Here is a 12,396-nt window from a genome sequence, read left to right on the forward strand (position 1 = left end):
TCAAAGCTCATCAGATTCCTCTTCGAGTCTAAACAAACATTCTGATTTTGAAACATTGCCAAGGTGATCAATGCATGATGCTCGCAGGCGACCGACGCCGACCGCACTGTTGCTGGTGCTGTCACAGGCACCCTCGTTCTGGGTTTTCTCTAAAGTCAGTCCGTGCCACCGCCCAGCCGTCGACGAAAACAAAACGGGCGCTTCACGCACACCCTGGATCAGCAACACGCCTGCAATGCACAGATGGAGAGACTCAGAGGGTAATCAGGCACCACTGCACTCGATTGCACTTCACCATCATCACCATCGGCGGCAGCAAGAGCAGCATCAGCAATGGTCAATCCACTGCTGAAAGGTGATCAATGTGATGATGATGGTGTCACCTGTAACCTGCATGTATTCCCTAATCTCATGTGCACCTCTCTGTCTCTCAGTGTAATCACCATCACCACCACGGTTTATCCACTGCTGGATTAAGATCAATGTTATGATGTCTCCTCTACCCTACGTGTGTCCTCGAATCCACGGGCACAGTATTAGGGAATATAATCAGTTGCAGTGATATCGTTTGGCAGAAATGTGGTGGTGGCTTAGAAGTACAGCACAGTCGTGCCGTTCACGCTCTAATTTCGCCACACAATATGGTTGGAGTATCTATAAATGGATCGCCCTGTACTTTAAAAAAGACTAAACTCTGCACGGTTTTACCTTCCACGACCAGCCCACGATTTTCAAAAAACTCCAGATGACAGCCTTGTGGAACCGTCAATGTGTAGCCAGGTCTGTAAAGGGCGGACAAATTCATACATTAAACTATCAAAACTCAACCAAACTATTTTTTATCTTACCAAGTAAGGCCCACTGAACTATATAGCTATTTTTCAGAAACGACCTGGCCACATTTATTTACCTAAAAAAATGTAAAAAAAATGTATACGACTTAATGCTAATTCATCAAACGTAAATTTAGAAATTGCATTGAGATTAATTCGATTATTTTTCAGCTAGAAATGTCCAAATGATGGGCCATTTTTGTTAGGCTATCATTTGTGGCCAGGTCGCTTCAGAAAAATAAATACCTCAATGGGCTTTGCCTGGGGATGGTTTAGTTGTTTTGTTTACCTTTCTTGTACTACTATCCTATTTTGTATTGTTTGTTGTTGTAATGTTCTTACCCCGTCCCTCGACTGAACACTTGTGACAAAAGAGTTTTATAGCTCATCGTATACCTTCAGTATAAATACATATTCCGATTCTGGAATCACTCACTCATATATGCAAACAAACAAAAACACCCCAAGCTGTGGCTGTGGCAGAGTCGTGAATACTTTTGTTATAATTCAAAGACAATTAGTTTTCCTATATCCGCACTACCGTCGCTAAGCTATTGTTACTGCAATGGAAGGCCCTATATGAGTGCCCACAACACATGTGGGCCTAAGCCTTATTCGTGTTAGAGGTACTGAAATGGGTAGTTTATATTATTTAGAGTATTTGGCTTTTACTACAAATTTCCACGTGGTAAGACGCATCGTTGAGCTATCATTTGTAGCCATATCGTTTCTGAACAAAAGATAACAGCTCAGTGGGGTTTACCTAGTAAAATTAAAATAGTTTAGTTACATTTTTTTTGTGATTTATTGTTGCCATTTTGTGACTCACCCCTACTGGGCATCTGTGAAAAAGAGCTATGTAGCTCATCGGATCCCTTTAGTATGAATAAACCTTAAACAATGCGAATTCTACTCTGATGAAGCTTGGAAAGCTGTATAGAGTTAAAAAGAAATCTAATTTGTGAAATACCCAACATAGAGAAGATCCCTGGGTTTGATCTTGCACAAATCTCACAGCCCACCCTAAACTGCATCCACTGCACAAACAATGGCGGCAGCAGATGCGAATACTTGTTGCACATATGGAAATGTACAAACTCTCCAGTAGTGTGCGACTGTGGTCATCCAGAACAGACTGTAGTACAACGTATAACGACGCGATGTCCAATCCAAAATACGAAGGAGACATCACAGCGATACACTAGTCCGCTGTTACTGACGTGGTTATCTGGGTGTGACCACCTGAATATGAAATTGTAGGAAGGGGAGGAATAAATATTATTATGATTCCGAGCCTGTGCGTTAATCAAGCCCTGGATGCACCCCCCAAACTTTTGCTTTAAAAATACAGGGGCGGAGAAAGTGCGTCATCACAATCCGGACAATACGGTGCATGTCTTGCCTGACAAGGATGCTCCTATTGACCCGAACGGCCTGACTGCCATCGCAGCCTTTGATGGTAAAATCTGCACTGAGGACCCCTCCAAAGGGCAGGGAGGACTCCGTCCAGAAGTCCCTGCTGACGGCAGACAGCTTGGTGAGACTCGCGTCCGTGTAGAAGGGGCTGTAGGCCACGGCCTCGAGAGACGAGTCCTGGTGGAAGTCCTGAATCCGGCTGTGGACCACGATGGGGTCCCAAGAGCCCCAGTAATTCCTGGACATTTCCAGATGCTGCCTGGGATTACGAGTGACTGTGACGACCTCGTGCTCGGAAGTTGGGTTTTGGAACACGTTTTCTGAAGCATTCACGGAGGTCATTTCACCCAATAGCAACGCCGTTCTAAACGCATTGTCCGCGATGTAATTTCTCTTCATGTAAAATTCCACGTTTGGTGTAACATACAATATTAAACCGAGGTCGCCTGAACAGTTAACCAATCTATTTTCAAGAAATTCTCCATTGTAACACTGCAATATGATTTGTTGTGATGCTGTGATGCGTTCAAAGCTGTTGCCGGTGATGGAGATAACGCTGCTGCTGGGTCCCTGCACATGCAGCGCTGTCCCTTGAATGTCGGTGAACGTGTTATTCTGCACCGTGACATTCTTGATGAACATGACTGACAGCATCGGCTTCGATGGGAAGGATGCCTTGGACAGTGTAGTATTCTTGACGGTAAAGGCAGTATAATCGGTCCTGTATTCACTTGAAAGTATAGCCACCATCGGCTGGTCGTCAGGATGGATGATGACATCGTTCTTCAACATTGTGCAATTCACGAGTGAACATTCGGACCGGACGTGTAGCTTAATATGTTGCTGCTCGTTGTCACTGAAGATAGAGTTGGTCACTTTGCCATTTATTATCTGATCACTAGACCCCAAGCCGATACCTCCATTGTTCAATACATTGCATAGCTCGCAGGAGAAGTCCACGTGCATTACGATGCCACCCTTGCCATTTCCGCTCACTGTGAGCACTTCTGCATCGATTACCACATCTGGTTGATCAGAAGAGCTCTGTGTGACAATGCCATAGTCACCGTTTGAAGAAAATGTACTGTTTAAAATTGTTAGGTTAGCCACTAGCTCAAAAATGGCAAGGCCTGACTTCTGGTGACCGGTTGAAGAAACGCCCTTCAGCAGCGTGACAGAGCTGTCGATTTTCACTCCATTGATGCTGTTTGTGATAGTAATGTATTGAACTTCCGATATGGTCTGTTTTTTTCCTGAAACATAAAACGCAATTGTAGATGTATGTATGTTTGTTGAACGTCTTTCGCAATGTACGTAGCCAACCGCGCGAATCGGAGGTGAGCATATTGGTTGTGAAATCCTACTGAATACATTACCGCAGTTCTACCGATTTACAATAGATTTTTGGGTCAGATGATCGCGTAAGTAAACATGTGTGGCATACACCCTCCACCCATCCTGGCCAATCAAATCGAGGTGTCGCGTGGGTAGATGTGCCAATTGTTTTGGGTTTATTGGCAAGAGCGGTGGCAGAGGAGGAGTGTTGGGAACTAAGCGGAATGGTGATAATTTTATATGAACGACGTTTGGTGGAGATTCCACCCGGCATCGTCAGAGATTGGGACTCTCATTAAGTGAACAAAGCAAGGAGAAAGTAACCATCACGCGAGCTCCAGTCATCCTCGCAGCAGCAATGACTTCTGGTTAGCCATCGAACAAAGATGGTCACCACATCGCGCGCTTTAAGATGCGCTTCTGGGGCCATCTGGAATGCTCTTCCTTCCGATATTAGCAAGCCACTTGAGCTATGTACTTTTAAATCATTGATTGAAAAATAATTTATTTAGAACTGTTTTTTGTGTTTAGTTGTCCTTCTGCACCTTCGATTAGCACGGTTGGCGATGTATGGTGCGAATTAAGTTTAACATACAAACATACAAAACAACCAGGAGTTACCAGAAGCAGAGCTTACCAGGAGCAGCTTACCAGAAGCAGAGCTTCTGGAAGCCGAGCTTCTGGTAACACCTGGTGGCACTGGCTGAATGGCGTCTCCAGTGCAGATTAGCCATAAAACAACAATAATAATTGACATTTATAAAGTAGCACATTCCATCCATAGATCCCAGTGGAGATCAGCCTTACAATATTCTCAACATTTTCTTGCTTTTGAGCATACTTGCTCTTCCTCCGGATTTGCTGATACACCAAATAACTTGGGGCAGATTTGCCCACGACGTGACAATTTTATTTTGATTGGCTCTGTCAGGTGGTGGAGGGCCATCGGTTAAAGAAACATTCCTACACGATCTAACCTAAACATAAACTAATTACGAATCGTGAACGTTGGTCGCGAGACCAACGTTCACGATTCGTAATTAGTTTATGTTTAGGTTAGATTCGCAATCCTACATATGAAATCAAGTTGTTTTATCGTCGTTATCATCAACATGTTATGGCTGATAAGATTAATTTAAATACACGCCACGTTACGCTCTCGATGTGCGTTCATGCATGCGGTGACATTCAAACGTTCATAAAGCCAACACGTGGTTAATCTTGAAAATAAAGTGTGAGCACGTGCATATACGCAATTCCGTCCATAGTAGGGGGTGCGGAGCCTGGAGAAAATTCCATTATGGGTCCCCCAACGCCTTCAAACTAAACCACGAGGATGACATCTGGCACCGTCATGTCGAAGCGCGGTGCCCAAATTCACCGTACCCTCCCTAGGAATGGCTCTGTATATGCGCGTCTGCTACGGAGGCGATACCGGATGGAAACTAACCAATATAATCTCACCAAGCTGTGTAGGCATTGTCGGCACATCGATGGTGAGACCACGCCATGGCTGCAGCGTTGCGTTCGTGAAGACGATGCGATGCGTTTCATTTCCAACCGCAACCAGACAACCTGTGAATGGAGAGTAGCACAGGATCCACGTCGCATCTCCCACTTGCGGTGAACTCGGTTGTAGGTGGATATGCAGAAAGGTTGGATATGTGAACATCTAGACCAGTGCTCTTCACTAAATTTCAGAGGGGGGGTACTTTCGCCGATAAGACATCATCGGTCTGGGGGCCGCCACACATTTGAAACGATCGGGGCCGCATGTCAGGTGCTGCACTAAAGGCCACGGGTTCGCCAGTGGCCTGTGGGCCTTGATATGTAGATCACTGCTCTAGAGAGAATGGTGGTCACACCGTCATCATACACAAACAGGTTTATGTGGGTGAATGAATGAGCTTTAGGAATTTGTGAGTGTTTCACAAGACTGAGAACATTGTAAACTGCTGTTTGTGAAAGGGATGCATTTGTCGAGAGAAAATGCGAGTTAGACCGGGCAGAAACGCTGCATTCAACGGGTATGGATGGCTATCCGGTCAGGGCAGATTATAATCACGGCGACAATTCAGTTCTTCTACTGAGCTGCGTAAAATCAACCACATCTCAACATATTGCACGGCAAAATTGAGTCTTCCGCCGTTGCCGATCATTGCTACAACGCGGTGGGCTCTCATGAGATTGTTTTCTCCGAGACTAAGGTGCTTTGCAAACCCTCTGGCTATCATCAAAGGTTTGTACACGAAGCCATTCAGATATACAAACACAGACATAATTTCAACCGTGATGATGGGTACAAACTTAGTAATCATTGGAAAGATGTTATCAACCATACAAAAAAGATTTAATTACACATTTTTGGACCATCTTATCTGACAGGCACTATTTTACTTTATCGAGTATTTACATCCCTAACGTTTAACAGTACTCTCTTTATTGTCAGCCAACACTGGTATAAACATAGGCATTTTCGTTTTCCTTTTCTATTATGTACATCCACAGTAACTTGCGCATAAACATACTTAAATTCTAACTTAGCAATCTTTGGAAAACGTATTCAACCAGGCTATGCGTTAATTGTGTGTTGACCGACTCTCTGTGTTGTATTACATTACATTTCGATATTATGCTAGGTTATTTAATTTAGTGTGTCTCTCCCATTCTCCTAATTTTCAAGCTTACGCACCTTACCACTCGTCGTGCTATTCATTGACATGCTAATTTTCTCTAACCCCTCCCTCTCTCTCCGCCCCCGCCCCCTCTCTCTATTTAAGGCCTCGTCACAGAAACGTTCTTTCTCTGTGTGCCTATGTTTGTTCTCTCTCTATGTTTCTCTGTGATATCTGTCTGCTTATATGTCTGTCTATATGTTTCTGGTTAGATTTTTGTTTCTATTTCATTTATACCTGATGATGATTGCTTGTGTAGGGGTGTTAGAGAGAGAGCCGTTATGCATGGCAGCTTATGGGAAACAAACACAGTGGGCGGGGCTACGTGAGTGCACGGGGGGGGTGCTCTCAACGACGTCCGCACCAGGCAGCCCGGGGCCCCACCCCTCAGCGGGGGTTGAGTATAAAGGGGGATGTGTCAGAGGGCTCGGGGCAGAATGTTAAAGCTAAACCAGTGAAGAGCGAAGATCGTCTAGCTAGAGCCCTGGACTCCCCTGGGACGCCGCCCTTGTCAGGGCCGCGCAGGACCGAGCCAGCGGCGTGGTCCCGAGAACCAGAGCTAGTGCTCTGGGACTCCGGGTACCGTAGCCCGACTTACCAGTGTCGGGCCAGACAGCCTCCCCTAGCCCGTTAGTGGAGGACTAGGAGGTAGGTCAGAGATAGCTAGCAGTGTATTCCCAGCTAGCCGGGTGAGGGGGCCGATACCCCCTCCAGTATTGTATGTCCGCGGTTGTGACAACTGTTGCGGAATAAATACGTGTGCCTCAACCCCGGGTGTCCAAGAGTCCTCAACGGTATTACATCTGGTGTCAGAAGTAAAAATGTATGAACATGGACACGCGCCGGTCAGCTCGGGTCAGGATACCGGGGGCGGAGGACACCGCTGCAGTCGGAGAGCCCAGGACGGGTGAAGAGAGCACGGAGCAGTCGGGGCCAGATACGGCTACGCCGCAGCAACAGGAGGGTGGAGAGGTGTCGGCAGAGGGGCTGAGGCAGGCGCACGCCAAGCTGATGGAGCTGCTGCACGCCGCTGCCAGCATGCTGGACCACATCACTCAGCTGGGGGCTGCTGGACCGCCATGGGGCGACGAAAGCCGACGACCACAGCGCCTTCCCGCCATTTCGGCGGAACACCAATTTGAAAATCCCGCCATCACCGCAGCTGCAGTTGAGGGCGTGGCCGGCCTGAGCATCGCGTTCAACGGCGGGCATACAGTACCTGCCGCGTCATCGCCAACGGACGGGACGTCACCACGGGTGCGACCGGCGATGCCATCGGTCGTGCGCGCCGAAGCAGAGCCGGGTGAGGGGGACGAGGAAGGGCGACCTTCTGCGGCAGCCGCTGCGCTACATTAGCGACTGCCTCCACTCAAAGAATTTGTGGGCGAGGAAGGCGACTGGGGCGGCTTCCAGCGGCGCTTCCTCGCTCACCAGGAGATGGCGAAGTGGACGGACGCCGAGGCTCTCCGCGCGCTGCCAGCACTCCTCGACAGCGACGCCCTCGCCACTTTAACATCGGCACCGAAGGAGAGGCGCTCTACGCTGCAGACGGCGATGCAGGTGCTGGCTGCAGTTTACGGTCCGCCGTCAGACTGTCGCCAACTCTTCTACGATCGCCAGTGGGGGGCAAAGGAGTCGCCTCTGGCGTACCGCACAAGCCTACTGGCACTGGCAAAGGCGGCCTTTCCACGGATGGACAACAAAGGTGTCGACGCCATGGTTACAGAGAAGATACTCCTGCTGGCGGACGACTTGGAGATCGTCATCGTCGCACAGGACGACGCGGAGATGTGCTCCCTCCAAGCAGCACGACTCCTCCACGCAAACCTGCTCGCGCAACGACGCAAGGCCAGCAAGGCGGCGAGCGGGCGTACTGTGGCCGCAGCCACCCTCCCGGCGGAGGAGATCTGCGCCATCGACCATCAACGGCGGCAGGGAGCGGGAGTACGGGCGGACCGGGGCGGCTCGAGCCATCCCAATCATCCGTCGTCGTCACCAGCGCTCCCGCGCTGCTACAACTGCGGCATCCGGGGCCATGTCGCCTCGGGGTGCCGCTCTCCTCGGCAGCGCGGGACGACACCTCGACGGGACGCCGGCCCTCTTCCCAAGCTCCATCATCATAACCCGGCGAGTCGCGGCACCTCACATGTTTGGCCCACGCACACACCCGCCACACACTCATACACCGCACGGATTGGGGGGCCAATATCGCGCACCATCGCACAAACACGCACCGCTCTGGGTACTCAGATTGAACCCAGCGAGTGGTCCGTGTTGGCCCATCGTGTTGTAGCCGCGTCGTCGGGGTCGTCGGCCGTTGTGGGGCACATCGACGGGGTCGAGGTGCGCATCCTGGTCGATACGGGAGCATCGGCGACCATTATTTTGGAGTTAATTTACAATATTCTCCCTGCCCAGAGCGGTCCTTTGATGCCTGTTAACGTGCCATTCTTTGCTGCTAACGGGGGCTCACTTGGCATCATTGGACAGATTCGAGCCCTAATTTGTATCGGGGATATTAAATTGTCTGGGCCGATTTTTGTTTCCTCCTCGCTGGCGGTTCCGTGCCTGCTGGGGACGGACTTCCTGACCAAAATGCCGATTAGGATATTCATCGACCAGGGATGCATTGAGCTCCCGTCGGGCCGACGCATGGCGTTTCTGCCATCCCCCGGTACGAGTCGGACGGCGTTCGCAACGGTGCCGGCGTTTGTAGATAGAACGGTGCGCGTTCCTCCGGGGGCACAAATGTTGGTTCCTTTGAAACTTCGGCGGCCCTTCGCTAAGGGCATTGGGGCCCAAGGGGTTCTGCTGGGGCCATCTAGGGCCGGGGTTAGTGGACCTCATTTACTTCCGGCCCAGACCATAGTAAGAGGGGACGGAGACCCCTTCATCGCGGTCCTCAATGTGGGCTCGCAGACGGTGGTGGTCCCGCAGGGGACCGTGCTTGCTCACGCGACGACGGTGCCCTGTGAGGAACCCGTCGCGAATCACGTGAGTGCTGTCCCTGCGCCGCGACCACATTCGGACAGCGATGAAGGGTGGCTCGAGGCGCTTTGTGCGGGATCGACGGACCTGTCAAATTCAGAGCGTCAACAGCTTAAAACGCTACTGCGGGAATTTTCCGACGTTTTCAGTCGGGACAAATACGATTTGGGTTGCACTCATCTGCTGCGTCACCATATTGATACGGGTGACAGCGCGCCAATACGCCAGAATCCGTTTCGGTTAAGTCCCGCCGAAGAGGACCATGTCAAATCGGCTATTGATGACATGTTAGCCGCCGACATCATTTCTCCTTCCACCAGCCCTTGGGGAGCGCCGATCGTCCTGGTTAAAAAGCAGGACGGCTCGTTGCGGTTTTGCGTTGATTTTCGGCGCCTTAACAAAATTTCGGTTGCCGACGCATACCTGCTCCCACGGATGGACGAATCGCTGGACGCCTTGGCGGGAGCGCGATTCTTCTCCACATTGGATTTACTTTCGGGATTCTGGCAGCTTCCTCTGGACGATGATTCAAAGCCTGAAACTGCTTTCCGTACACCGCACGGCCTGTTCCAATTCAACCGGTTGTCGATGGGACTCCACTCAGCGCCGGCAATTTTCCAGCGTTTGATGGAATTGGTTTTGGCTGGATTGCAATGGGATTCGTGCCTGATTTATTTGGATGACGTTATCGTCTTTAGTAAAACTTTTGACGAACATCTCCAGAGGTTGCGGGCGGTTTTCCTAAAGATGCGGGCTGCTAATTTGAAATTCAAACCCCAAAAATGTCATCTGTTACGCGATTCGGTGCGTTATTTGGGACACATCGTGGGGCGCTCAGGTATTGCTACCGATCCCGCCAAAACGCAGTGCGTCAGCTCCTGGCCGACTCCCTCCTCGGTGGGAGAGGTCAGGAGTTTTATTGGCTTCGCGTCGTATTACCGACGTTTCATCGCAGATTTTGCGACGATTGCGAAACCCCTACACGCTTTAAAATCAAAAGGGGTTCGGTTCCACTGGGGTCAGGAGGAGGAGGCTGCTTTCTGCTCCCTTCGGGACGCCCTGGTAAAAGCTCCTCCCTTGAGTTACCCCGATTTTTCTAAGCCTTTTTTGCTCGACACCGATGCGAGCAACACAGGTATTGGGGGCGTGCTTTCCCAGGTGGTTGACGGCGTGGAACGGGTGGTTGCGTACGGCAGTCGGGTGTTGTCTCCGGCGGAGCAAAGATATTGTGTCACCCGTCGGGAACTGTTGGCAATTGTCTATTTCATCCAACAGTATCGCCCATATCTGTACGGTCGGCATTTCACCGTCCGCACAGATCATGCGGCACTGCAGTACGCCCTGCGAGTTCAACAGCCATCGGGACAATTGTCCCGATGGTTGGAGATCCTCCAGGATTTTGATTTTGAAACCACCTACCGTAAGGGCGTTCGCCACACAAATGCTGACGCTCTGTCGCGCATGCCAACCACCTCCGAATGTGCATGCCTCCTGGGGTCGGGACGTTGCAGGCCAGCAGGGGACATACCGGTTCCGGTCCTGGCGGCCGCCGGCCACGACGAAACATTGGTTCCAAATTCAATCGCACAACAGGGAAAAGATTCCCTGTTGGGGATGCCCGTCAATGAATGGGGGCGCCTCCAGATGGAGGATACCTCTCTCCTCGGGTTGCGTCGTCGCGTCGGCTGTGCTGGGCAGGGCAGGGGTGATGCCGACGCATGGGAATTGGTGCATGGTCTGCTGATGCACTGGGACGGAAAATCCCATCGACATCGGCTGGTGGTCCCTTCGGGGTTGCGGGGCAAGGCGGTGTGGGCCGCACATGAGCGCCTCCTACACCTGGGGACCCAAAAGACCCTCGCCTTACTCCAACTCGATTATTTTTGGCCAGGCATGACGAAGGATGTCGGGGATTTACTGGGGTCATGCCCTCGGTGCGCGCAACAAAAACCGCCAGCACGTGTGTCTAACCCACCCTTGCAGTCAATCAAAGTGTCCAGAGTTAACGAACTCGTCGCGCTGGATATTTTGGGCCCATTCCCCGCCACACCCAGGGGCAATAGATATTTGTTGACTGGTGTGGAGTATTTTACACGCTGGCCTATGGCCTGGCCCCTTGCCAACCAGTCGGCAGCAGCCATCGTGGAGGCCTTTGTTCAGGGTTATGTCCTGGACAAAGGTGCTCCTGAGCGGCTGCTGACCGACCAGGGCAAAATTTTTTCTGGTAAATTGCTCAAAGAAGTCTGTGAGCTCCTGGGCACGAAGAAAATTCGTACCTCCCCGTATCACCCGCAGACTGACGGGATGGTCGAGCGTCTGCATAGGACCATCGCGTCAATGTTGTCACAGCAGGTGTCGGACTCACAGACCGATTGGGACTTGCAAATTCAAGGGGTTTTGGCGGCGTACCGGATGGCCCCCCACGCAGCTACGGGATTTTCACCCTTCTACCTCATGTACGGCCGCGAACCTGACCCGCCTGTTCGTGCCCAGCTGCAGATCCCCGCGCCTCAGGGAAAAACTAAATTGGCTGACCATGTAAAATTAAATTTGGCCAAATTGACAGAGGCACGGGATGCTGCCATGCAAAACTCTGACCTCCGTCAGAAAGCGAATGAGCGGCTCAGACTGGGTCGGGCGCACATGCTGCAGTGGAAGCCGGGGGACAAGGCATGGCTGCACTGTCCCCAGGTGCCACTCGCAACCTCCTCTAAGCTGGTGCGGCCGTGGCGGGGCCCTGTGGAGGTGGTCGAGATTTTGCGACCGCAGTGCGTGCACATCAAATGGGGGAAGCGGCGGTGGTTCGTCCACCCCTCTAGATTAAAACCCTTCGTTGCGGTACACATCCCCACTTCACACACGCGTGGCCAAACATGTGGGGGGTCGACCGACTCACTGGGTCCGCCTCCGTCGCGCTCACCTAATACCTTGCCGGCTGTGCCACCTCCAGGTGCATCAGGAATGACGGGCTCACGCCCGATCACCCCTCCTGGGGATGCCAAGGGTCACGCGGCGTCGGATGAGGACTCACTCCGAGACGGACAGTTGCCACCTGACGGTCCACCACCCGGGGTTACCCCGTGTGAGGGGCCCGCTGCACGGACACGCGCTAAAATGCGCAGACTGTTGTGAGGCCGGAAGATGTGTAC

This window comes from Lampetra planeri, chromosome 61 (genome assembly GCF_965212315.1).
Source record: "Lampetra planeri chromosome 61, kcLamPlan1.2.h2, whole genome shotgun sequence".
Taxonomy (NCBI): domain Eukaryota; kingdom Metazoa; phylum Chordata; class Hyperoartia; order Petromyzontiformes; family Petromyzontidae; genus Lampetra; species Lampetra planeri.